General features: G+C 43.5%; 1 long non-coding RNA gene across 1 annotated transcript in view; it reads left to right on the top strand.

Annotated features, from left to right (window-relative positions):
* The window catches only part of LOC126161544 (uncharacterized), a 221,989-nt gene extending 198,060 nt beyond the window's left edge, over positions 1–23,929 (top strand). Inside the window, exon 3 of the long non-coding RNA XR_007534930.1 lies at positions 23,847–23,929. This is a non-coding gene — a long non-coding RNA (uncharacterized LOC126161544). The remainder of the gene's footprint in view (positions 1–23,846) is intronic.
* The last annotated feature ends 1,244 nt before the right edge of the window (positions 23,930–25,173 follow it).

Below are 25,173 nucleotides of genomic sequence, written 5' to 3'. Positions count from 1 at the left end.
TCAGTCGGGAAACCTCAGATCAAGCGGAAAGTTTGCTTTGACAGAGTTTAATCATCCGATGAAATAATGGAGCTCTTGGATCTAATAATTGCAGGTTCGTTTCCAATACATCGGAAGTTCCCTTCTGATTACCAACGAAACGACATCTCCGTGCAAATTTCCAATTAGAGAATACATATATAATACACACCTTTGATGTAAATGCTCAGTATATATTTTCTTGAGTAGCTTACAATGTATTTTCAATCTTTTTCTTCCAGTAATCTCGATGGCAAAATTACAACTATTCAATGCGGAGAAAATCCTAGAAGTCCTCTTAACACACACCAGAGAGAACTTTACAAAGAGTAATTATGCGCTCATGGAATAATAATAGTACTGTACTACTTTTCGCATCGATTCTGCGAGTATATAGATGGTCAATTAGGAACGTAATTCACTCATAGAATTGTGCAGGGATAATTAGTAGAATATAGAGAGATATTACAATTCTCGGTGTTACCACTACGCAATCTGTCCGAAATCTTCCAATGCCTTCCAGTCTTCTTTCATGATTCCTGAAGCAAGCCATGATTAAATTTTGTCAAGTGCATAATCCTACTATGCGACTTCACCTTTCATTGCTGCCCCTCAGTCCATGTCGTCCCGCTACTTTACTTGCCGTTCTTTTCTCACTATCGACTTCCTGTGGCCCATCAATATTAAATTGTCATAACTTTTAACTACATGAATAAATCCTATTACATTTTCATAACCCTTAACTGTATGAATAATTCCTTTTATTTAACCATACCTTCTTTAGTTATTAGTTAGTTACGTGAGCCATTGATCAATCTCACGGAAACCGTTATGATGTGGAACGTATCAAGTGCAATAAGAAATGCACACATGAGTCAAAGGTTTAAAAAAAAATTAAAATTTTTATTAGCTACCCCATTCCCTTAAATGGCACAAAATGCATATATTATACCTGTAGATTTATTTATTCCTATTCAAAAATTCGTCTATGGCATAGAAGGAATTGTCAAGGAGGTATGATTTAAATTTGTTATTAAAACTATTACTGCTGTCTGTCAGACATTTTATTTCATGTGGTAATTTATCGAAAAGTTTTACAGCAGCATATTTTACCCCTTTCTGTGCTTAAGATAGGTTAAGTAGAGGATAGTGTTGTCTTTCTTTCTTCTGGCATTATAAACATGAATGTCACTGTTGTTTTTAGTCTGGTTCATGTTGTTGAGAACAAACTTCATTACTGAATAAACGTTCTGTGAGGTTGTTGTAAGAATTCCTGATCTTTTAAATAGATGCCTACAAGATATGCGACTATGAGCCCCACACATTATTCTAACCACTTTCTTTAGGGCAGTGAATACTTTTTGCCTAAGTGTTGAGTTCCCCCAAAATATTGTTCTGTATGACATCAGAGAGTGAAAGTATACAAAGTATGTTAGCTTGCTAATTTCTATGTCCTCAAGATAAGCAATTATGCTGATTACAATAGTTGCTGAACCTAATCGCTTTAGGAGATCCAAAATATGAATTTTCCAATTAAGATATATAAATAACAGAAGGGGACCCATGATCGAACCCTATGGAAAACCTAATGTAATTTCACCCCAGTTAGATGAAGTGGGAAATTTCCTTAAATCACTTATTCTATATAAAGAAGTTTTTTGCTTCCTGTTCTGTAGATATGAAGTAAACCACTCATATGCTGTTCCATTTATACCGTAGAATTGTAATTTCTGTAACGTAATGTCATGGTTCACACAATCAAATGCTTTGGATATGTAACAGAAAATTCCTATTGGCGACATTTTACTATTTAAACACTCTATTATGTCGGCAGTGAAATTGTACATTACTGTTTCAGTAGAACAGCGTTTTTGAAATCCAAACTATGATTCATTAGGTATCCCATTACTGTTGAGACGGCTAACCACTCTTGAGTACGTTACTTTCTCGATGGTTTTTGAAAATGCTGTACGCAAAGATACTGGCCGATAATTATTGACATCTGTGGTGCTCCTTTTTTTGTAGAGAGGCTTGACAATGGCATATTTTAACCTGTCTGAGAAAATACCTTGAGTTAGTGATGCATTACAAAATGGTTCAAATGGCTCAGAGCACTATGTAACTTAACTTCTGAGGTCATCAGTCCCCTAGAACATAGAACTACTTAAACCTAACTAACCTAACGACATCACACACATCCATCCCCGAGGCAGGATTCGAACCTGCGACAGTAGCGGCCGAGGGGTACCATACTGAAGCGCCTAGAATCGCTCGGCCACTCTGGCCGGCGATGCATTACAGATGTGACTCAGAGCATCAGATGCAGCTGCTCCACATTGTTTCAATATCTTGTTAGAGGCGTCGTCTACCCCAACAGAACATTTATTTTTCAAAGATTTAATGATTTTCCTTATTTCACAAGAGATTGCTAGATGAAAATTAATCTGACAAGGATTTCTAAAAACTGCCTCTTCCATGTACTGCTTGGCTTTTTCTTTTGAGATATTCCGGCCGGCCGAAGTGGCCGTGCGGTTAAAGGCGCTGCAGTCTGGAACCGCAAGACCGCTACGGTCGCAGGTTCGAATCCTGCCTCGGGCATGGATGTTTGTGATGTCCTTAGGTTAGTTAGGTTTAACTAGTTCTAAGTTCTAGGGGACTAATGACCTCAGCAGTTGAGTCCCATAGTGCTCAGAGCCATTTGAACCATTTGAGATATTCCCACCAATTCTTTCACGTATACTTAAGAAATGGTTGTTAAATGCATTAGCTACTTGTCTACTGTTGGTTAGGATGGTATCATTCTCTTTAATGTTAATACTACCTATCCCAGTGGCTACTTTTCCAGACTCTCTTCTAACAACATTCCATAATGATTTGATTTTATTGTCTGGGTTGTTAATTTCATCTGTAATATACATATTTTTTTGATTTTCTGCAAACGTTTCTCAGTGTGTTACAATTATTTTTATAGTGTAAAATTACTTCTGGGTCTTCTTGCTGTCTCATACAATTTTCATTTTCTCTCTGAATACACTTTAATACCTGTAGTAATCCAAGGTTTCTTTGAAAACTGTTTGGTGTTACATTAAGCAATTTTTCTGGGGCAACAACGTTCAAAAAGAGATATAAATTTACCAAGAAATATGTTGCATTTATCATTAGCATTTGGCTCATTATATACATCTTTCCAATTAACATTTCTTACACCTTGTCTGAAGTGCTCTGTAGATACCGGTTTGAGCAGTCTTACACTTTTACTTAAAGGTTTATGAACTGTACATCCTGTTAGGTTTTGAAAGTTAATCAGTTCTGCATCATGATCTGATAATCCATTTATCACAGGGAAAGCATGTGTTAGTGTTACATGCTCTTGCTGCACAAATACATTATCTATTAGAGTGCTACTGTCTTGAGATATACGTGTAGGGAAGTTGATCACTAGGATATATGTCATTAATAACACTTCTAGTTCACTTTTCATATCAGAACTGCTTAGAAACCTTACACTGAAATCACCACAGATTAATAACTTCTTCTTTTTGTCTGACAGACAGCATAATAGGGAGTCAGACTTCTTTATTAATAGCTCCCAATCTCCTAATGGGGACCTGTACACTATTGCTAATATAAACACTACATTATCTAGCTGTAGTGCACATGTACAAACTTCAAAGTACTGTAGACACACAATCAATATCTTCCTCATCTGTGGAGCTACTCGGCATATAAACCTCTACTACTGCTGTGGGCGTTTACTTTATATCTTTCTTTCGTGCGATAATACGTACATTACGCAGTTTTTTCCGAATTTATATTTTCGCATTCATCATGAGATCTCTTCTTGCAAATTCCTCAAAATAATTTTGTGTTTATAACGCTGCACAGTGGACCGGAATGGTGAAAACGTGGCCAGAAATAAAAGAACATGTTCGCGGTTAAGAAGTTTTGCTTAATAGGCCGGCTAGAATAATGTTGATTCTATTGAATCCTGGCCTTAGAAACGGCCAGCTGTTTCTTTCGATGATTAAATTTCAGGTCCAACGTGGCTTCATTTGTGAGCCGCGTGCCGAGGTATCCGAGATAGAAAACTGCCTCGTCGTTCGGATGAAATATTTTAGTTCAGCGAAACCACACCGAAACTTTTTTAAAAAGAGGGCCAATCCACAACGTATTTACTTAATTAAGAACACTTAATTCATTATTTAATCTTGAATTTAAAATTGTTTTTTGCTAATAAACTTCTTACCAGACTGCTAAACAAAGAAACTGTACAACGCGATTGAAAGAAAGACCCGTTTTAAATTCCACGATAGTCCGCCTTTTATTTCATTCCTTAAGTATATAGTGTATAGTATTATCTTGGCGAATCAGTCTTACAATCCAGCTACTAGTCTTAACTCTGGCATTGAGTCATTTTTAAGTGACAAATGCAAAATGATGTTATTTACTCTAAGATACGAAAGTTGAAACTTCTAGTAAAATACGAATAAAACACACATTCACACACAATCATAGAGTTATTTCTGTAACATTGCTGGCAAGCTATTACAAAATAAAAATATAAACATTGCTGGCAAGCTATTACAAAATAAAAATATAAATACTACAATTTTACCAATCGGTCTGCTTTCGGAAGATCAACAAACAAGTTAATAAAACAATTTACCTAAGCTTTGCCTGAAAGTCTCTTCGTGTGAGAAATTTGGAGGATGCGTTGCGGAGACTACTGGCAACAACCAATCCCTATCTTTCTTCATTGCGGAAACCATCTCTGAGGAGAGTGAAAACATTGTCGTCTGAAGCTTTTGCCCTCTTGGTACCTGTTGCAGAGGATTACGAGGAAGAAGATGATGGCGATGATGGAGGATATAAGAAAGAGGATACAAGCGTCGGAGAAGAAGAAGATGATGATGAGAATATAGATGATCAACAAGAAGCACAAGAGAAAAAAAATTAAGGTGGCTTATGAAAGTTCCAATTTTTGTTACTAATGTATATTTTCTGTAATAAAGACAGTAATAGAGGCTGATTTACAATAAATAAAATTATATGTGTTCGCCGAAAACATTTTTTTCACTTCATTCATTTTTTCCTGATTCTTTCAGCCATACTGGATCCACCATTTTGAATTTTTGTATTTGGATACAAAAATCATTTTGAGAAGGGTCAGAAACCACATTATACTCATTTTTGGCCATGTTTTGGCAGATTTTTTTTTGTTTTGAACAGGTACTCAGTATTCTGGTCCACTGTGCGCTATGCTGACATGACCAGAAATCTTGCAACTGGTGCCACTACACTTTTTCCCACTATATCTGACTTCAACATGTGTGTGTGTGTGTGTGTGTGTGTATGTGTGTGTATGTGTGTGTGTGTGTGTGTGTGTGCACCGCGCACGCGCGCGCATGTGTGTAGCTGATGGGTTGCCTGGCCAACCGACGGTTAACTTAAGCAAAGTGGAAGGATGTATTGAGTAGCATGAGAGTATCATGAAATGATTCACAAATTGTGAATGGGTACTAATGTCAACTACTTCGGTCAAACGAAAATTTGTGCTGTGCCAGAACTGGAACCCGAATTTCCCGCTTGTCATGAGCGGTCGCCCCCCAGTGGCGGTCCGAACCTCCACACGTCACAGAGTCACAATCCAGATGCTTGCATATTCGTGAAACTAAGCTTAAAAAGACAATTGTTACTTTCTATTCGTCATTTTAGCCCTACCAGGCGTGATTACACCATTATTGGCGACAGTGTCTGTGCTTATGCAGTAACTGCATAAACACAGACAATGTCGCCATTGGTGGTATAGGATGAGCGTGTTTACAGTGGCGCTAATATTTTCGTTCGTTAAATCCCTTCATGGCGCTGCGAGACGCCCCCTGACATTTCGCTTTGTGGACTGTGTTGGCGCAGATCGAGTGTTTGTCGGCAGACTGAGCCAGTGATTAGGAGTTTCGCACTACCGCAGCTCCCCTTCCCCCCCCCCTCCTACTTTACCCCTCCCCCCATCCCGACGACCCAACGACCACCGCAATGACTGAAAGCAGGTGGTGTTGTACAGAGCGACATTCCACACCCAGCCGCAGCGGGTGACTCTGTTGGCGACAGCAACATATCGCAGACAAGTACCAAGGGGAAGGAGTCTTGTCACAGCCAGCAGCTTCCACACGTAGGCCTATTCCAACATGTGCACCAGTAAACTGGAGGAGCGAACTGCGTGTTTCACGCTCATACAAGGAAAATAGTTCCGAATATTCCCTCACGGCAGTGATATGTCTTTGACCTGTACCACATGAAGTTTCTTGTGACAATCTATCCCCTCTGCTTCATGCACGGAACGTTTAGACAGCACATGGACTCAATCATGCTTGTGCCTACGCTGTGTAGAGGAAACTACTTGTGGCGTTCAATAACTAATGAAACACCTTTTTTCCTGAAAGCAGGTTGGTTTTATTCAGCATTCCAATACACCATATTATTCCCCACTCTCTTGGCTACAAAATTCCATTTTTCAGCATAATCTCTGTTCAACGTGACGGACTTGCACCACCTTAATGGGAAGGCCTGTGTACCCGCATGGTGCCATTCTACTGGTCGACGTGAGAGCCAAGGTCTTGCTGCGTTAATAACGCACCTATCATCCACGTACTGCTTCCCGCGGAGTGCATCAGCCATTGGGCCAAACAGATGGAAGTCGGGATGTTCGAGATCCGGGCAGTAGTGTAGATGAGGAAGAACACTCCAATGAAGTTTTGTGATTTCCTGTTGGGTACGCAGACTTCTGTGTGTTGCGTTGTCATGGGCATCTGCATTTTTGTAGTGACAGACACGCTGAAGTGGTTTTTTGTTTTCAGTTGCCTGACTGTAGGGCAATACGCTTCAGAGGTGATCGTTCCACCATGAGGGAGGACTTCAAACAGAATAAATCCTTCAGAGTCTCAGAACACCGTAGCTGTGGCTTTACCTGCAGGAGTCAAAGCTGTATGCGGCCAACCAGTACTCGGACGATCGGATAGGTTTGCGAGACCTCGTTGCAGTCGTGACAGACGCCTCGCCCAACGACTCACCTTGCTTTTGTTCACTGCCTGGTGTCGGTAGACATTCTGCAAGCGCCCGTGAATATCTGATGTGTTCTGGTTTTCGTCCAAAAGAAAGAAACTCAGCGATAGCTCCCTGCTTGGTACGAACCCCCGTTATAGAAGCCATTTTGAAGGCTACGTATAGCGCCGATACCCGTGGGAACATAATCAACTACAGGCGCTGATGTCAAAATACACTCCTGGAAATTGAAATAAGAACACCGTGAATTCATTGTCCCAGGAAGGGGAAACTTTATTGACACATTCCTGGGGTCAGATACATCACATGATCACACTGACAGAACCACAGGCACATAGACACAGGCAACAGAGCATGCACAATGTCGGCACTAGTACAGTGTATATCCACCTTTCGCAGCAATGCAGGCTGCTATTCTCCCATGGAGACGATCGTAGGGATGCTGGATGTAGTCCTGTGGAACGGCTTGCCATGCCATTTCCACCTGGCGCCTCAGTTGGACCAGCGTTCGTGCTGGACGTGCAGACCGCGTGAGACGACGCTTCATCCAGTCCCAAACATGCTCAATGGGGGACAGATCCGGAGATCTTGCTGGCCAGGGTAGTTGACTTACACCTTCTAGAGCACGTTGGGTGGCACGGGATACATGCGGACGTGCATTGTCCTGTTGGAACAGCAAGTTCCCTTGCCGGTCTAGGAATGGTAGAACGATGGGTTCGATGACGGTTTGGATGTACCGTGCACTATTCAGTGTCCCCTCGACGATCACCAGTGGTGTACGGCCAGTGTAGGAGATCACTCCCCACACCATGATGCCGGGTGTTGGCCCTGTGTGCCTCGGTCGTATGCAGTCCTGATTGTGGCGCTCACCTGCACGGCGCCAAACACGCATACGACCATCATTGGCACCAAGGCAGAAGCGACTCTCATCGCTGAAGACGACTCGTCTCCATTCGTCCCTCCATTCACGCCTGTCGCGACACCACTGGAGGCGGGCTGCACGATGTTGGGGCGTGAGCGGAAGACGGCCTAACGGTGTGCGGGACCGTAGCCCAGCTTCATGGAGACGGTTGCGAATGGTCCTCGCCGATACCCCAGGAGCAACAGTGTCCCTAATTTGCTGGGAAGTGGCGGTGCGGTCCCCTACGGCACTGCGTAGGATCCTACGGTCTTGGCGTGCATCCGTGCGTCGCTGCGGTCCGGTCCCAGGTCGACGGGCACGTGCACCTTCCGCCGACCACTGGCGACAACATCGATGTACTGTGCAGACCTCACGCCCCACGTGTTGAGCAATTCGGCGGTACGTCCACCCGGCCTCCCGCATGCCCACTATACGCCCTTGCTCAAAGTCCGTCAACTGCACATACGGTTCACGTCCACGCTGTCGCGGCATGCTACCAGTGTTAAAGACTGCGATGGAGCTCCGTATGCCACGGCAAACTGGCTGACACTGACGGCGGCGGTGCACAAATGCTGCGCAGCTAGCGCCATTCGACGGCCAACACCGCGGTTCCTGGTGTGTCCGCTGTGCCGTGCGTGTGATCATTGCTTGTACAGCCCTCTCGCAGTGTCCGGAGCAAGTATGGTGGGTCTGACACACCGGTGTCAATGTGTTCTTTTTTCCATTTCCAGGAGTGTATTTCACAATGGCCCACAAAAAATTCTGAATTTTTTTCGAACGAAACTGGTCGAGAAAGAAAAATGTGATGCATTACTTAGTGAACGCCCCTCGTAACATTATTATGATCGGCTGCTCTCCCCCACTCCAGTGAAGTGTGGACAACAATTATTATTGACTAGTCTACAGACGTTTTGAAACTTCTTAATAATTTTTTTTACATAAACTGAAATAACGGAGAAGCTGAAACTTCTACATTATTTAATTCTGCAACTGCTGAGTGGAACTGAACGTACTGAGCCCACTTTCTCTTTACTTATTCTTATCATTTCCAAACTGACCCACCATATCCTAGCGCAACGCAAACTGACTGCTCAAAAATGATAACCTGACTTCAACTAATTAATACAAAAGAATGGCCCTGAATAAGAAGAAATCCTAACAATAACCCACACATATTATAAGTCACTTACCACATCCAAAATCTTAATTCCACGAACTACAGCAATGCAGTGCCAATATTGCCAGCTAAATAAGAGATTCTAACTACTGAAGGCCTTAACTACTACTAGGCATGTGGTTACAAAGCAAAGATTTTGTTGCTGAGGTAACAACGTATTTAGCAGATTTTACCTTCATCATGCGACAACCAGTTCAAACCAAATTATAGAATCATCAGTAATAAATCTCCATGACCGATATACACTCCTGGAAATGGAAAAAAGAACACATTGAAACCGGTGTGTCAGACCCACCATACTTGCTCCGGACACTGCGAGAGGGCTGTACAAGCAATGATCACACGCACGGCACAGCGGACACACCAGGAACCGCGGTGTTGGCCGTCGAATGGCGCTAGCTGCACAGCATTTGTGCACCGCCGCCGTCAGTGTCAGCCAGTTTGCCGTGGCATACGGAGCTCCATCGCAGTCTTTAACACTGGTAGCATGCCGCGACAGCGTGGACGTGAACCGTATGTGCAGTTGACGGACTTCGAGCGAGGGCGTATAGTGGGCATGCGGGAGGCCGGGTGGACGTACCGCCGAATTGCTCAACACGTGGGGCGTGAGGTCTGCACAGTACATCGATGTTGTCGCCAGTGGTCGGCGGAAGGTGCACGTGCCCGTCGACCTGGGACCGGACCGCAGCGACGCACGGATGCACGCCAAGACCGTAGGATCCTACGCAGTGCCGTAGGGGACCGCACCGCCACTTCCCAGCAAATTAGGGACACTGTTGCTCCTGGGGTATCGGCGAGGACCATTCGCAACCGTCTCCATGAAGCTGGGCTACGGTCCCGCACACCGCTAGGCCGTCTTCCGCTCACGCCCCAATATCGTGCAGCCCGCCTCCAGTGGTGTCGCGACAGGCGTGAATGGAGGGACGAATGGAGACGTGTCGTCTTCAGCGATGAGAGTTGCTTCTGCCTTGGTGCCAATGATGGTCGTATGCGTGTTTGGCGCCGTGCATGTGAGCGCCACAATCAGGACTGCATACGACCGAGGCACACAGGGCCAACACCCGGCATCATGGTGTGGGGAGCGATCTCCTACACTGGCCGTACACCACTAGTGATCGTCGAGGGGTCACTGAATAGTGCACGGTATATCCAGACCGTCATCGAACCCATCGTTCTACCATTCCTAGACCGGCAAGGGAACTTGCTGTTCCAACAGGACAATGCACGTCCGCATGTATCCCGTGCCTCCCAACGTGCTCTAGAAGGTGTAAGTCAACTACCCTGGCCAGCAAGATCTCCGGATCTGTCCCCCATTGAGCATGTTTGGGACTGGATGAAGCGTCGTCTCACGCGGTCTGCACGTCCAGCACGAACGCTGGTCCAACTGAGGCGCCAGGTGGAAATGGCATGGCAAGCCGTTCCACAGGACTACATCCAGCATCTCTACGATCGTCTCCATGGGGAATAGCAGCCTGCATTGCTGCGAAAGGTGGATATACACTGTACTAGTGCCGACATTGTGCATGCTCTGTTGCCTGTGTCTATGTGCCTGTGGTTCTGTCAGTGTGATCATGTGATGTATCTGACCCCAGGAATGTGTCAATAAAGTTTCCCCTTCCTGGGACAATGAATTCACGGTGTTCTTATTTCAATTTCCTGGAGTGTACATTCAGACCTTCCGCTAGCGCTAATACTGCAAACCTCCAACACTGCTAATTATTAACCTCAAACATCTATCACAGCTCACTACTGACTCGCAACTTCCATCACTGCTGGCTGTTCACCTCCAAGTGCTAGTCTAACCAGCCACAGGGTCTCTTACAGAGTGCACTGTCAGAGTTATTAATGCAGAGCGCTACATAGCCCTACCAACATACAAACACATAAAGGGGCTACTTACTGTTTTTAGCATCTAATGATGTGCTGACACATACACAACTTCTTAGTCAGTGGGAAAATACTGATAAATGTGTAAAAATTTCTTTTAATCTCATATTTAAATTATAATGCATATACAGAGAGAGAGAGAGAGAGAGAGAGAGAGAGAGAGAGTGTGTGTGTGTGTGTGTGTGTGTGTGTGTGCATCCACATACGAGGAAACGTGACGCTTATCTGACGGGATAATTTGTGATATAAGCTGTTATCGAGCTTCATGTTTAGGAAACTGGCTGAATTAGTGACGTCTGGACCAAAGAAATTTGTTTCCTTACTGTAAGTGAGTGGGGAGGGGGGGAGGGCGGCTGGGTGGATGATCGTCAGTTTTGTGATTTCCTCTTCTGAGCCAACGTCTACAGCTCAGAGAAGCACTTGCATCGAACTTTCTCAGTTACTTTGTGCATAGATTCCATCATCTAATACTGGGCCTAGTTCTGTTTCTGTAGCTCGAATATGAGCAAATACACCTCCAACATATTTAGATGGTGACTGATTTGTTTAGGTATGACCCTGTTTTGTATTCAGTGGACTACGTTACATATCTCAACAAGGACCCCGCGCAATGTTTCTGAATATTTGACAAGGCCAGTTTCTTTGCTGGGACATTTTGTATGCTCAGTATCCAATGTGCCTGACACCATATAATACTCATAGTAGCCACTCTGAGTATCACTGAATCAGATAAAATGCATCATCGGTAAATAGATAACTGTTACAACCCTGCAACGAAGGCTGTTTATTTCTGCCGCGTATATTACTGGTTGCTGTACCATCTCCTCTATGAGTTGGAAAAAATTTTATGCGTAAGTTGATTTTCACGTATCTTACAGTTTCTGAAAATTATGTTAGGGGCAGTTTTTACAAATCAGCTGCGTAGCTTTATTAATAACCCGCTGTTCAAGTTAGACTATCAAATCAATTCAAATTATAAGCGAAGAATGAAAGCATGCAAGTAACTGAAATGAACACTAATCATTGTGAATGTAATTAGTACTTCTTTATTTCATTTCTATATGGTGCTGAAAAATATGCGTAATTGTTTCGTTAGCTGAGTCCGTTGGCTGACTGAGAGAAAGCAAGGGCTATAAGGGTAACATCGCAAATGGGTCTTCCGCTGAAAATCAAAATCGCTGGCTGGTATACACTGAGCGACGGCCGCTCTTTGGAACGACCACAGCGCCCCAGTACCAGATACAGGTGGAGGGAGTAGATCGAACTGTTGTAAATTCGCGCTGTGAGCTGCAGTGAACGCTTTCTAAAAAGACAGGGACCCGAAAGAGGATGGGAAGACATCAGGCACTCTGAATGAGAGAAATCAGCTGGACTCAAAGAAGGGCAGGAGTAAATGGGTTTTTTAAGCGAGCCCAGGATGGGCTCGTATAAATTATTTTTGTTGCAGGGAGGAAAACTCGTGAGTGCCTACGTGCTGTCGCTGTCATTGGCGTAAGTGTGAAACTAGAATCATAGTGGAAGAGAATGTGTGTGTTCTGCACCACTGTAAGAGTGAAATCTGTATTATTGGTTAATCACAACAGTTTCTTTAAGAAGAAGGACTTTATGAATTTTTCATGGGTTGGAACGTAGAATGTTCACAGCGATTGACTAACGAGAATCCGGTGTTAGCAGCACCAGCAAAATTTTAAGTAGAAGAGGATAGAAACACTTGGCCTCAGAGCTCCAGAGAGGAAAACGTCGTCCTAGGACTCCAGAGAGGGAACGATCAGTCTGCCTCTGTGTTTCCAGCTGAGAACGTGGTGAGACGCTCTGCCTCAGAGCCGGTGACAGATGCTGGGGCTGAACTTGTAGCTTCCAGCTTCCGTTGCAGCCATTCTCTGCATCTGAGTTTTAGAGCGATGGCGTATGTGCAGCACTTTCACACGACGTGACGAAGCGGGCGTGAAATTATTTGCTTTGAAGTTGGGGTCTCGGTTTCTTGAATTAATTCATACACTCAGCTATTTGAATTCAACATAGGAAAGCGTATTGGTTCTCATATGTACCTTTTTCGTATTTCCTTTAATCTGTTAACAAATTCAGCAATCATTGGCGGTTACGTGAACTTAGCAAACTGTTTGATATTATTAGCATTTCCTTTCCAGTTCCCGCCCCCTGTTCCGGGGTATTATCATACACGTTCAATAACCCATTTTATCCGTTGTGCAGTCGAGTCCAAGCCTATTAGAAATAAATAAAACTTAAAGACACAATATATTTGATGAAACGCTTCTTCGTTATTTCTACGTAGGCTATGGTACCCATTTTTCATTTTTAATTGCGACACCTCTGTTCAAGTTCACATTTTCCACAATATCCACTGCGCGCCTTTGCCTTAATATTCCACATGGTCTTATGACGAGCGGCTATTCAGTGTATGGGTCACCGCATTCAGATCTTGATAGCCTCACAGGGGTATGCTTAAAGCTCCACCACAGTCTCACAACTGGCGCACTAAAATTATAGAAAATGGTGCACTTCTTTTGCTCATAATGTTGTTTAAGTTGTCTCACACCCAGAAAGCCAAAACGATCAGTCACAGACGAAGGTTCTGCAACATCGGTAGATGTAACATTAGAAAAAAGTAAAACAGGATCTGGAATGTTCAAAAAATCTCGATAACATATTTTAGGAAAATTGCATTGAAAAATTTGAATAACATTTCTTATTTACCAAACTGTCCACCGAGCTACAGCTCAGAACCATTATGGGAATAATCAGCATAATATTTTCGTCTTTGCTTTTTTCTTAATTTCCAAAGGTGCTTCACAATTTTGAAGTGGTAAGTGAGCAAAACAGGGATCTGTATTCTACAAAACGAATTTTTGTCTATAACGTTTTTAATTTCATATCGTGGCTTAAAGAGGCAGTCTTAGTTCTGTGGGTTACGCTCACTGCGAGAGAGAGAGAAAGAGAGAGAGAGAGAGGGGGGGCGCAAAGCATTACTCCTATGTCACATCGTAATGACCATAATTTCTTCCACGGAAAGGTCATGAAATAGCTTGATAAATATTGTGTATGATTACAGCGAACAAAAATTTTTCTTCTAAGTACAAGTTCAACCGACGAAAAGTGCGGCAATTTTTTGGTACTGCGATGTATGTAAGCTGGAGGGCAAGAAAGTACAAATATCGAAACGTTTATTGCGTGTGCAGTTTCCACTGAATGTCATTCATTATCATGCTTCATCGTATCCTCTTCCGCTAGTAGTATGACCGAGTCGCCTCGTTCATCAGCTCCTATACTCGAGCGATTCACTTGTTTCTCGCTGGCCCATTACCTGAAAACGCTACAAGAAACGAGCGAGTTCGAGGCGCGTTCCAGCTAAATCTGTTGGCCACTCTAATATCTCAAAGCAGCTGTAGGTATACCAGTGATACACAGGACACTAAATATCTGGATTAGCGTGACAATTGGTTCATTTCAATGATCTTCAAAATGAAGCTGTACCTGTACCACAAGTTTTACAAGGAATAATTCTAACGTTAACAGTGATGGCTGTTACAGTATTAATGCTGATTAAACTGGGGTTGCTTCGAAGGATTACTTTCGACTGTAAAAGGTCAGGCCTCTAGAGAACCCGATGTTTGCGACTGCACTCTTCCGAGTTCCATTGAAAGTGAAAATGGCAAATAAAAATGTTATTTTTAAGAGGCACTTTCATTACTGAGTTGCCGCTTCCCCTTCCATGGTGACCATAGAGTTTCAAATTAAGTGGAGAGGCCTCAACTCCCCCGTGGCAGGCATCGAGCCAGTCGTACTTCCCACACGCGGAGCCGCTCTTGAGTAGAACACCAGGCATTTATACAGACAGCACTTCCGCTAATTAGATTTCAGCTTCTTGGCCAAGCAATGTGTCGCTCTCAGGCCCCTGGGATCTAGTTGCCGCTACCGTCTCTCTTCCAGGTACGTCTTTTCCTGTTTCTAATCCATCTCTCTCCCCACCACCCCCTCACCCCCATCATACTCCTCACCCACTTCTCTCTCTCTCTGTCTCTCTCTCTCTCTCTCTCTCTCTCTCTCTCTCTCTCTCTCCCCTCTCCTCTCCCTCAGCTCCCAACTGTCACCTGACCTCTTGCATTGATTCTGACAGGTTTCTCTTTCCCACATTCACCAAATTCCCCCACCCTGTAGCGTTTCAGGGCTGAAACAGCTGGCTGTTCACTTGCGGATTCAAAATCGCCCATGCATATAAACCATTACAGATTTTATGTACAATACGTAAAATTTTATTACAAAATATAGCTATAAATAATACAGTTAGGAGGAAAGGTACATGCTTTGAGACGCGATAGTATTAGTGATTCTGAACAAAAAACTTCATATGGACATAGGCCCTACTGCGAATGGTTTCCGAGATAGAACACGTTTAATATCACATTTGTACGTTTTTCTTTAATAGCTCGAAAACCGCATACTCCAACGAAAACGTGTCTCAGTACGCAAATAAACTAAATTAAACTTGCTACAATAAAGGTCCTATTTATTTTTTGTCTAGGACTAACATTTTGCGCGGAGAGATCACGAGAATATTGAAAATCTCGCGCGATGTGCATGCGCTGTTGCTTAGGTACTTTTTGAAGGCCAGTTTGAGGTAGTTTTCCGACTTGATAGACCACAAACGTCCTGTATCAAAATATTCGTCTCAACTTCGTCTATACTACTGTGGTACGTTGTAATCAATGACAATCTATAATACAAAAAATAAATAGAAATGCACGTTAAAAGTATTCCATCTCGGAAACCATTCGGAATAGTGCAAATGTCGACATTAAGGTTTTTGTTCAGAATCAATAATGCTATCACCCGTCAAAACACGTACCTTTCCCCCTGACTCACTCTGTATATATTGTTCTGAAATAACTTCAATATCATCTGTTCATGACAGAGAATCGTACCTACAAACAGTTCTCGCACACACAACACATACTTCTGTGAATCTTCAGGTTTTGGCGGCGCAAAGACTGTTCCATTAAGTTTCGGGTATGCAACCGCAAGAATTCTCCTTCTTCTAATATTTCGGCCGTGTAACGTTCTGCCATCTTCAGAGTGAACCGCAAGACTGCCGCTCCAGTGCTCACTTCGTCCCTTTATACTCGTGTACCGCGCAACTGCGCATGCGGCCACAGATGCAAATGCGCCAGAGACGTTGGTCGGCGGCAGAGACGTGCACAGTGCGCGAGTTACATCTGTGACTCCGCAGTCGATTAATCATTGTGAGCTGCACTGTGACGGTGTCTTTGTGAGTTTATTACAGCAAGTGCCGGATTCTATGATTTATCAGGGTTGAAACCACTGTCTCTATTAATTAATTTTGGCAACTACATCATCTTCTTGGGACTCGATAGTCAAGGAGGCAATTGAAATTCGCTTGACGTTGAATTTAATTAATAGAGATAGTGGTTTCAACCTTGATAAATCGTGGAATCCGGCACTTGCTGTAATAAACTCACAAAGACGCCGTCACAGTGTAGCTCACAATGATATATCGACGTGCCAACACAGATCGACTGCGGAGTCATAGATGTAACTGGCGCATTGTGCACGTCTCTGCCGCCGACCAACGTCTCTGGCGCATTTGCATCTGTGGCCGCATGCGCAGTTGCGCGGTACACTAGTATAAAGGGACGAAACTAACACGGGAGCGGCAGTCTTGCACCTCACTCTGAAGATGGCTGAACGTTATACGGCCGAAATATTAGAAGAAGAAGCAGAATGCTTGCGGCTGCACACCCGAAACTTAATGGAACATACAGTTCTGCCTTTGAAGCAAAAAAGTAGCATTGAAGTAAGTTACGTGTGCTTTGAATCATTGCCTTTGTCTATAGAGAGCATTACTAATGCACTCAATCTACTCTCGAGGATTGTGCTTTTAAAACTGCCTTGATCCTCTTCAGAGTTGAGAAGTATCTCTGGGGTCCCGGGCCTCGGGCGGTTGACGTAGAGTCCATGCAGAGACTCGATGGACGTTTCAATAGTTCTGAAGACATTGTTTTCCAGCGTCCTGCAAATTATGAGCTAATGGCTGGTTGTGCCACTCATGATTCGAAATTACTAGTTCTGAACTTATAGTTTACTTCTGAAACGCTCCTTGCCTAAAATGTATGTGTTTCTATTGTTAGAATTAGTTACTTGGTCTGTAATTAGTACAGGTGTTAATGTGACACTCTGTTTTCCAATGATAAGCAGGATGATCTTACTTCTTTCAGTTCAAGAACTTTCAAAGTATCTCCAGATATTGCATTCACTAATAGCAATACACGGTCCAGTCACATTAATGCGACCACCGCCTATGTTCGACATCAACGTGCAGTAACCACTCAAAGACGGCATGTGGCAGCACTAGCAGTGGAGGGTACATAAAGCGTGTCAGGGGGTGCGGAAAACAGTGCTGTCGTTCTCGCAATGGGGAAACAGAGCGATGGATCGGCGTCTAAAAAGGCTTGATTTTTGGCTTTCGGTGCAATGGTGGAAGCATTTCCGAAACGACGAAGTCTGTAAATTGTTCGCGTGCGCCGTGCTTAAAGTGTACGGGACATGAAAAATCGGCGCTGTCTAAAACCGGCGCCGAGACAACTTGTTGTGAACCACGGGCCATAGATAGGAGGGGTGAATGACGATGCGGAGATGTGTACGGGCAAACAGATAGGCAACTGTTGAGCAACTGACCGCCCAGGTGGACCTAGGGGATACCAACAGTGTTTCCTCAACGACCGTTCAGCTGAAAGGGTACAGCACCGCCCGACATTGAAAATAGGTACAACATACTTCATTATTTTTGTCAGAACAACACTTTTTTTATGTAAAATAACTCAATTTCAATTAATACAGCGAAGCCGGATACGTGTGGGAAAGAATGACAATTTATTTATTTAATTGATCACATGTGCACTCCCACAAAATAAATCCCTACATCCGGTTTGGTGAGATCTGTGAAATGAATGAATGTATGGTCGTCTGCTAACCGCAGATAGTGAATGTGAATATATGATCATCTTTGAGATGATCCTTTGGCCACCTTTGGTGGAACGAAAGAGATGAAGTTTACCGGAGCTTTGAGCACCTGAAATGTGGCTGACCAATACGGTAGCAAGGTGCTCCCCCACCTCGGCAGAGGTGCGAGAGGACCTGAAGAATGGCCATGTTTCAGCACTCTGCCGCTGGATCTTGTGTTGTTAAGACCTGTCTTAGGTGTGTTCCGTAAAGACAAAAGAGTGGAGACATGGTATGCATGTGGAATATTTAAGAGTAGTTTGAAATAATAATTTCACTATTTCAGGAACTTTTGTGGGGAGAATTAAATGTCAGGCAGGTAATATTTATGGGATTGTAAAATCTTCGGAAGTGACCAACGGTCACAATGAAACCACGTGTAGCAATAAGTTGAAATACTTCCGTGTGCTTAAGTTAAGCTGAATTACTAGCGTGTGTACTATAAGTTGAAATATTTAAGAAATGGCGTGTGCAGGACTTGAAATGAGAGACGAGTACTTCCACGTGGTGAGTACTGTGTGAGTCTCAATCTGTGTATGAGACAAAGGATAAAGAGAAGTACTCGTCCATGGTATCAGTTGAGGACTCGCGTGTGTGAGGAATATGCTCTTAATATTACTTTGCATGTTATGTTTCCGTGTGACGCTTGATTCAAACTATAATACTCTGAGAGAGAAGCAAGGTGAGTCAGCCGTCTATCCAGCAACGCCACTTGGCTTGCATTGTACCGGAAGACGTGCATATATCTCCAGAGTTCATAGTAGGAAAGAAGAATTATGAAGTGGGGCAATGTCGTGTGAAACTGGGATAAATACTAATTGAAGTGGGAAAGCTGAAAGTGATAGTTTTGTGACTATTTATTGTGTTGTATCCCATGTTGTAGTGTGGTGTATGTCATGTAATTTGGGTATGTGTGGTTTGCATGGGAGAGTAGCCAGGTAGTTGCAGAGGTAGTGGGTTATGCGTGTTCCTTTTGTGCCGCTCGGTCTGGAGGAAAGTTTCGTGATGATGGTTGTGAGAGTCGAAGTGTGATATAAAAAAAACAAAAATCCACCATCCTATCCAGAAAGTGCACTGTAGCGTTAAATAATTACGAGACCATAAGATAGAGAATCACCAATGTAAAGCCATGCCCACTGGGCGGAATTTCTCATGTGTCATTGTTGTAGGTTATAGAATTTGTGTGTTTAGGTTATAGAATTTATCGGAATAAATAAGATAGTGAAAAGAAAAAGATTGGTGGCCTTTTCCTTCGAATTGTATGTTGTCATGATATCCAGAATTTATAATGTGTGCGCCACTCATATTCAGTGCGATGACCATGTGTTGATAAAAGCCGTTAAATAAAAAAAGAAAATGTGGTATTGCCAGTGCGTAGTGAACAGTCAGAGTTCTGTAAATTACTGATAGTCAAATGAGCGTTTCCGTTGCGCATTATTCATACAGGAGGGTAATTTGTAACTTTATTGTGAGTACTAGAGTTCATGTTAGTCGACAGATAAGAGTGAATCCACTCGCTTGGCAGACCACTCATCTTGCAGGCCTGACTGCTTGATGCCACAGTATGAGCAAGGCATGTGGGTGCCTCTCACAGCAAACGTAGCTGCTTGTAGGCCTCCACAGCAGACCCATGTCCCGACTGTATGGAGACGGATGGCTTTTCAGATGAATAACGTTTTATGCTCCATTGGGCAGAATCGGGCAGATGGCCGTTGACGTGTACGACGTGAAACATACAGTTTATATGTATATTAAGTGTATGTTTCGTGTAAAAAATATATATATATATAATGGGGGACTCCTGTGTGTGTGTGTGTGTGTGTGTGTGTGTGTGTGTGTGTGTGTGTGTGTGTGTGCGCCCCGAGAAACAGCCACAATTTCTCAAATTAAGAAGGCAGGGCTAACAGAATCCCTCTCAGATTCTATACCTAGTATGCAGCTGACTTAGCTCCGATTTGAATCATACTGCACCGTAGATCTCTGTGACAGTGACTGAAAAAAAATTAAGGTCACACCCGTCTACAAGAAGAATATAAAATGTGCTCCCCAAATTTTCTGTCCAATCTCATTATATCCATCTGTTTTATAACGCTAGAACATAATGAAACCTCAAATAGAGTGAAGTATCCCGAATAAAATGACATGCCAAACAAAATGCGTTTCGAAATTGATTATATGAAACCCAGTTTTCTTGCACGACATCATTTCAAGCCTTCGATCGAGGCAGTTGGATGCAGTATTTCTTGACATCGGAATAATATTTTACTCTATATCACATCAGGGTTTATTCACAAGAGTACGATTATATGCGAAACGAAACGAAATTTATTACTGCATTGAGAATTTCTTAGTGCGCAGGATGCACGATTTATCCTGGATTCGGAATCATCGACTGGGCTCCCCAGAGATTTATGCTGTGACTCTTTTATGTTGTGTGTTACTAACATGGCAGACAAAATTACTAGCAATCTCGTACTTTTTTCACTTGATGCGTTGTCTATAATGAAGTACTATTTGAGAAAAGCTGCAAAAATATCCAGTCTAAGATTTCAAAGTGATGTAAGGAATGATAACTTGTTTTAAATGTTCAGAAATATAAAATGGTGCTCTTCAAAAAACGCATTAAAGTAGTACTCTATGACTACATCATCAGTGAATCACAGCTGGAAACAGTTAACTAATGGGAATACCTGGGTGTAATATTTTGCAAAGATACACAATGGAATGATCTTGTAGAGTCATTGGCAGGTAAGGCAGTTGGCAGATTTCATTATTGTCAGGATAGTAGCAAAATGCGTTCAGTGTACAAAGGTTACCGTTTACAAAACGCTAGTGCGACCCGTAATAGTGTATGAGAACCATACGAGACTGCAACCGGAAGAAACCCTAACATACGTTGCAATGCTAAGCACCTGCTGCAATATACAGGGTGTATCATTATTAATGGCGTAAACGGATACAGTTGAAAGTACACGATGCTAAAAGCAAAAAAGTCTCAGTAAACATAGGGTCGATAATGCATGCCTTAAGAGCTACGAGCAATTTTTCATCTCCGGTACTATGAAAAAAGTCTCTTCAACTACCGAGCGAGGTGGCGCAGTGGTGAGACACTGGACTCGCATTCGGGAGGACGACGGTTCAATCCCGCGTCCGGCCATCTTGATTTAGGTTTTCCGTGATTTCCCTAAATCGCTCCAGGCAAATGCCGGGATGGTTCCTTTCAAAGGGCACGGCCGACTTCCTTCCCCGTCCTTCCCTAATCCGATGAGACCGATGACCTCGCTCTCTGGTCTCCTTCCCCAAAACAACCATCCAACCATCTCTTCTACTGCTAGTTCTTTGCTTTCCATATTTTGGGAAGTGGTAGTATGGACCAGAATAAGAAAAAAATAGCCAGCAAACATGTGCTCTAAAAGACATACCTTAAAAGTTACGAGCACTTGATCATTAGAAGTGTTGTGTTTCAAAGTAGTAAAGATGAACAAGTGCCCATAGCTCTTAAGGAATGCGTTTTAGAACACATGTCTAGTGTACTTATTTTCTTTTTTTGGTCCATACTGCCAGTTCCCAAATATGGAAAGCAAAGAACTTGCAGTAGAAGAGATTTGTTTCACAGTATCGAAGATGAAAAATTGCTTGTAGCTCTTAAGGTATGCATTTCGACCGTATGTTTACCGAGACTTTTTTGTTTCTAGTATCGTGTACTTTCAACTGTATACGTTAACGCCATTAATTATGACACACCCTGTGTTTGACAGTGGTTTGCAGAGTTCGTATGTGGATGTAGATATTTAATTATGTCAGCTAATTTTGTTTTAACTTCAAAATACGTAAGCGATATATCTACTGTTTCCTGCTTACTGAATCAAACGCTCTCTTGAAATCAATAAATACACTAGTGTCCAAAATTAAAGCAGCAAACCGCTAGTTCCCCGTCCTGTGTCTAATTCACGACATAATTATACAGACTGTCAACAGATTTCGGTACGATCGTGTCCTGTTCGGAAGATGGCACTCTGATCAACGGACAACCACGCCAATGATGACGTCAGGGTACCTATCAAACGGGCTAGTGTTGCCGGGTTGTCCCACATCCACTGTCCCTGTATACACAGTCACAGACGGTGCAGAGTGGCAAAGGGAAGACACCAACCAGGCTCTCTGCGGTGGAGGATCGTGGGAAGAATGAAAGCGGGACAGTCGCAAACTCATGTGGCCCGATGGCTTAACGTGAGTCATTCTGTTGTTTTTCGGATATGGTGATAGTTTGTAGAGATCGAAACTGTGTCCCGAAGACCAGGGCGGGGCCGACCAAGTGTAACATAGCAAGAGAGAACCGTTATTTGGCTGTAGGGGCACGATGGTACTGCCTTAATAGTGCACGGCAACTGGCATTTGACCTCGCAGCATCCAGTGGACATGTTGTAGCGAGGCAGTAGGTGTACAGAAGGCTACGGCAGAATGGCCTTTATTGTTGGATACCTGCTGTATGTGTATCCCTGACGCGTCTTCACAGAAGGGAACGTCTAGAGTGGAGCCGTCAACATACCACCTGGACGCTCGAACAGTGGACCAATTTTCTTTTCACAGAAGGGTCCCGATTTGGTCTGGACACTGGTTCTGGAAGAATTCGCATCTGAAGGGAATGTGGAACACGATTTCGGGACCCAAACATTGTGGAGAGAGACTGATATCGAGGATTATCCCTAATAGTGTGGGCAGGGATTACGTTGACCACTCGAACACCACTTCATGAAACTGTAAGGTTAAATCGCCAAGATATTATTGCTGTCAGTTTTCGTGATGAGATCTTCGGACCACATGTGCGGTTGTTGCGAAATTCTGTGGGCCCAGACTTAGTATTGCTGAACGATAATGCTCGACCTCATAGAACAAGCGTGGTTGATGTTTACTTAGAAACGGAAGATATTGAACGTATGGCGTGACCTGCTCGCTTTCCCGATTTGAACCTCATAGAGCACGTCTGGAATGCACTAGGGACACGTGTTGCATCACGTCAGCATCCACCAACCACTCTTCAAGACTTGCGAACAGCGTTGCAGGAAGAATGGGCGTTACTGCCTCAGCATGAGATTGATGGCTTCATTCACAGTATGCCTCGTCGTTTGTCAGGCCTGCATTGCTGCCAGAGGTGGTAACACCTCATGCTGGGCGTATTAACCTGTTGTAGGAACGTGTGTGTAAATCCGTTAAGTTCGGAAAAAACAAAAAGCATTTCTGTCTGCCGTTATGCGTGTTGCAGTTGTTTGCGTTTTGTTGCTGTTGTTTCTACTTTACTGTCACCTGACTATACTGTTCTGTGGCAAAATAAAAGCACTCTTATAAAATTTCGGTTTGTTGCTTTAATTTTAGACACCAGTGTAGATTTGATGGTTAATCTTCTCCGTCAAATTGTCGAACTTCAGTTAGTAAAATTTCTAATTCGCGTATTACTTAAGATATATATGAGAACCATGCTGCATGGAAATGTGTAAGCAATTGCAGCTGTTAAAATGGTGACCCTCGTCGTTGCCATATATAAAAAATCCTATTAAGAGTACTGTAAAATGTAAGAATGTATGAGTCTATCACCCACCAATCCTACCCACATATAGATCCTACAGCGAACCTGTGCCTTTCTACCACCATCGCTATAGGATTGGCACCTGTCCACACGTGGCTGTTATCGTAATTTATTATTCCGCTTTGCCGTATCCTTTAACACGGAGAGCTTAGAGGTGGAGCTGTATGGCATTATTTCTGTTGCAGGAGCGCGAGTCGGGAGTGACGCAGTCCCGGCTTGCTGGAACTCTGGAAGAGGATCTGGTCGTCTCTTCGCTCTCACCGTACGTATCCAACTCTTTATTTTCTTTTTATGGTGGCCACATAACTATATTTTTAACGATATTTTGAAGTTTCCACCTCGTCTACTGCTTATTCACTTTATTAAAACTCGAACAATTGGCCAATTTCGGCCATGCACGTCATTTTCAAGTGCTTCCTACAACAACAACAACAACAACAACAAAATAGAACGAAGGTGCAGCAAATTTATATTCGACTTGCTGGCATATAAAATATATTTCAAAAAGAATAGCTTAAAAAGTCTGAACTTAGAGGTGCCAACATGTTGAATATTAAACTTCCTGGCAGATTAAAACTGTGTGCCCGACCGAGCCTCGAACTCGGGATCTTTGTCTTTCGCGGGCAAGTGCTCTACCATCTGAGCTACCGAAGCACGACTCACGCCCGGTCTCACAGCTTTACTTCTGCCAGTACCTCGTCTCCTACCTTCCAAACTTTACAGAAGCTCTCCTGCGAAGCTCTCCTGCGAAGCAGGAGATGGTAGAGCACTTGCCCGCGAAAGACAAAGATCCCGAGTTCGAGTCCCGGTCGGGCATACAGTTTTAATCTGACAGGAAGTTTCATATCAGCGCACACTCCGCTGCAGAGTGGAAATCTCATTCTGGTAAAATCCTCCAGGCTGTGGCAAAGCCATGCCCCCGCAATATCCTTTCTTTCAGAAAAGAAGTGTTAGTTCTGCAAGGTTCGCGGGAGAGCTTCTTTAAAGTCTGGAAGGTAGGAGACGAGGTTCTGGCAGAAGTAAAGTTGTGAGGACAGTGCGTCAGTCGTGCTTGGGTAGCTCAGATGGTAGAGCACTTGCCCGCGAAAGACAAAGATCCCAAGTTCGAGTCTCGGTCGGGCACACAGTTTTAATCTGCCAGGAAGTTTCATATCAGCGCACACTCCGCTGCAGAGTGGAAATCTCATTCTGGAAACATCCCCCAGGCTGTGGCTAAGCCATGTCTCCGCAATATCCTTTCTTTCAGAAGTGCTAGTTCTGCAAGTTTCGCAGGAGAGCTTCTGTAAAGTTTGGAAGGCAAGAGACGAGGTACTGCCAGAAGTAAAGCTGTGAGTACCGGGCGTGAGTCGTGCTTCGGTAGCTCAGATGGTAGAGCACTTGCCCGCGAAAGGCAAAGGTCCCGAGTTCGAGTCTCGGTCGGGCACACAGTTTTAATCTGCCAGGAAGTTTCATACCAGCGCACACTCCGCTACAGAGTGAAAATCTCCTTCTGGATGTTGAATATTATCCAAT

Source organism: Schistocerca cancellata, chromosome 2 (assembly GCF_023864275.1).
Source record: "Schistocerca cancellata isolate TAMUIC-IGC-003103 chromosome 2, iqSchCanc2.1, whole genome shotgun sequence".
Lineage (NCBI taxonomy): Eukaryota > Metazoa > Arthropoda > Insecta > Orthoptera > Acrididae > Schistocerca > Schistocerca cancellata.
Note: the sequence above shows the minus strand (reverse complement) of the source record. Positions and strands in the feature narration are given on the sequence as shown.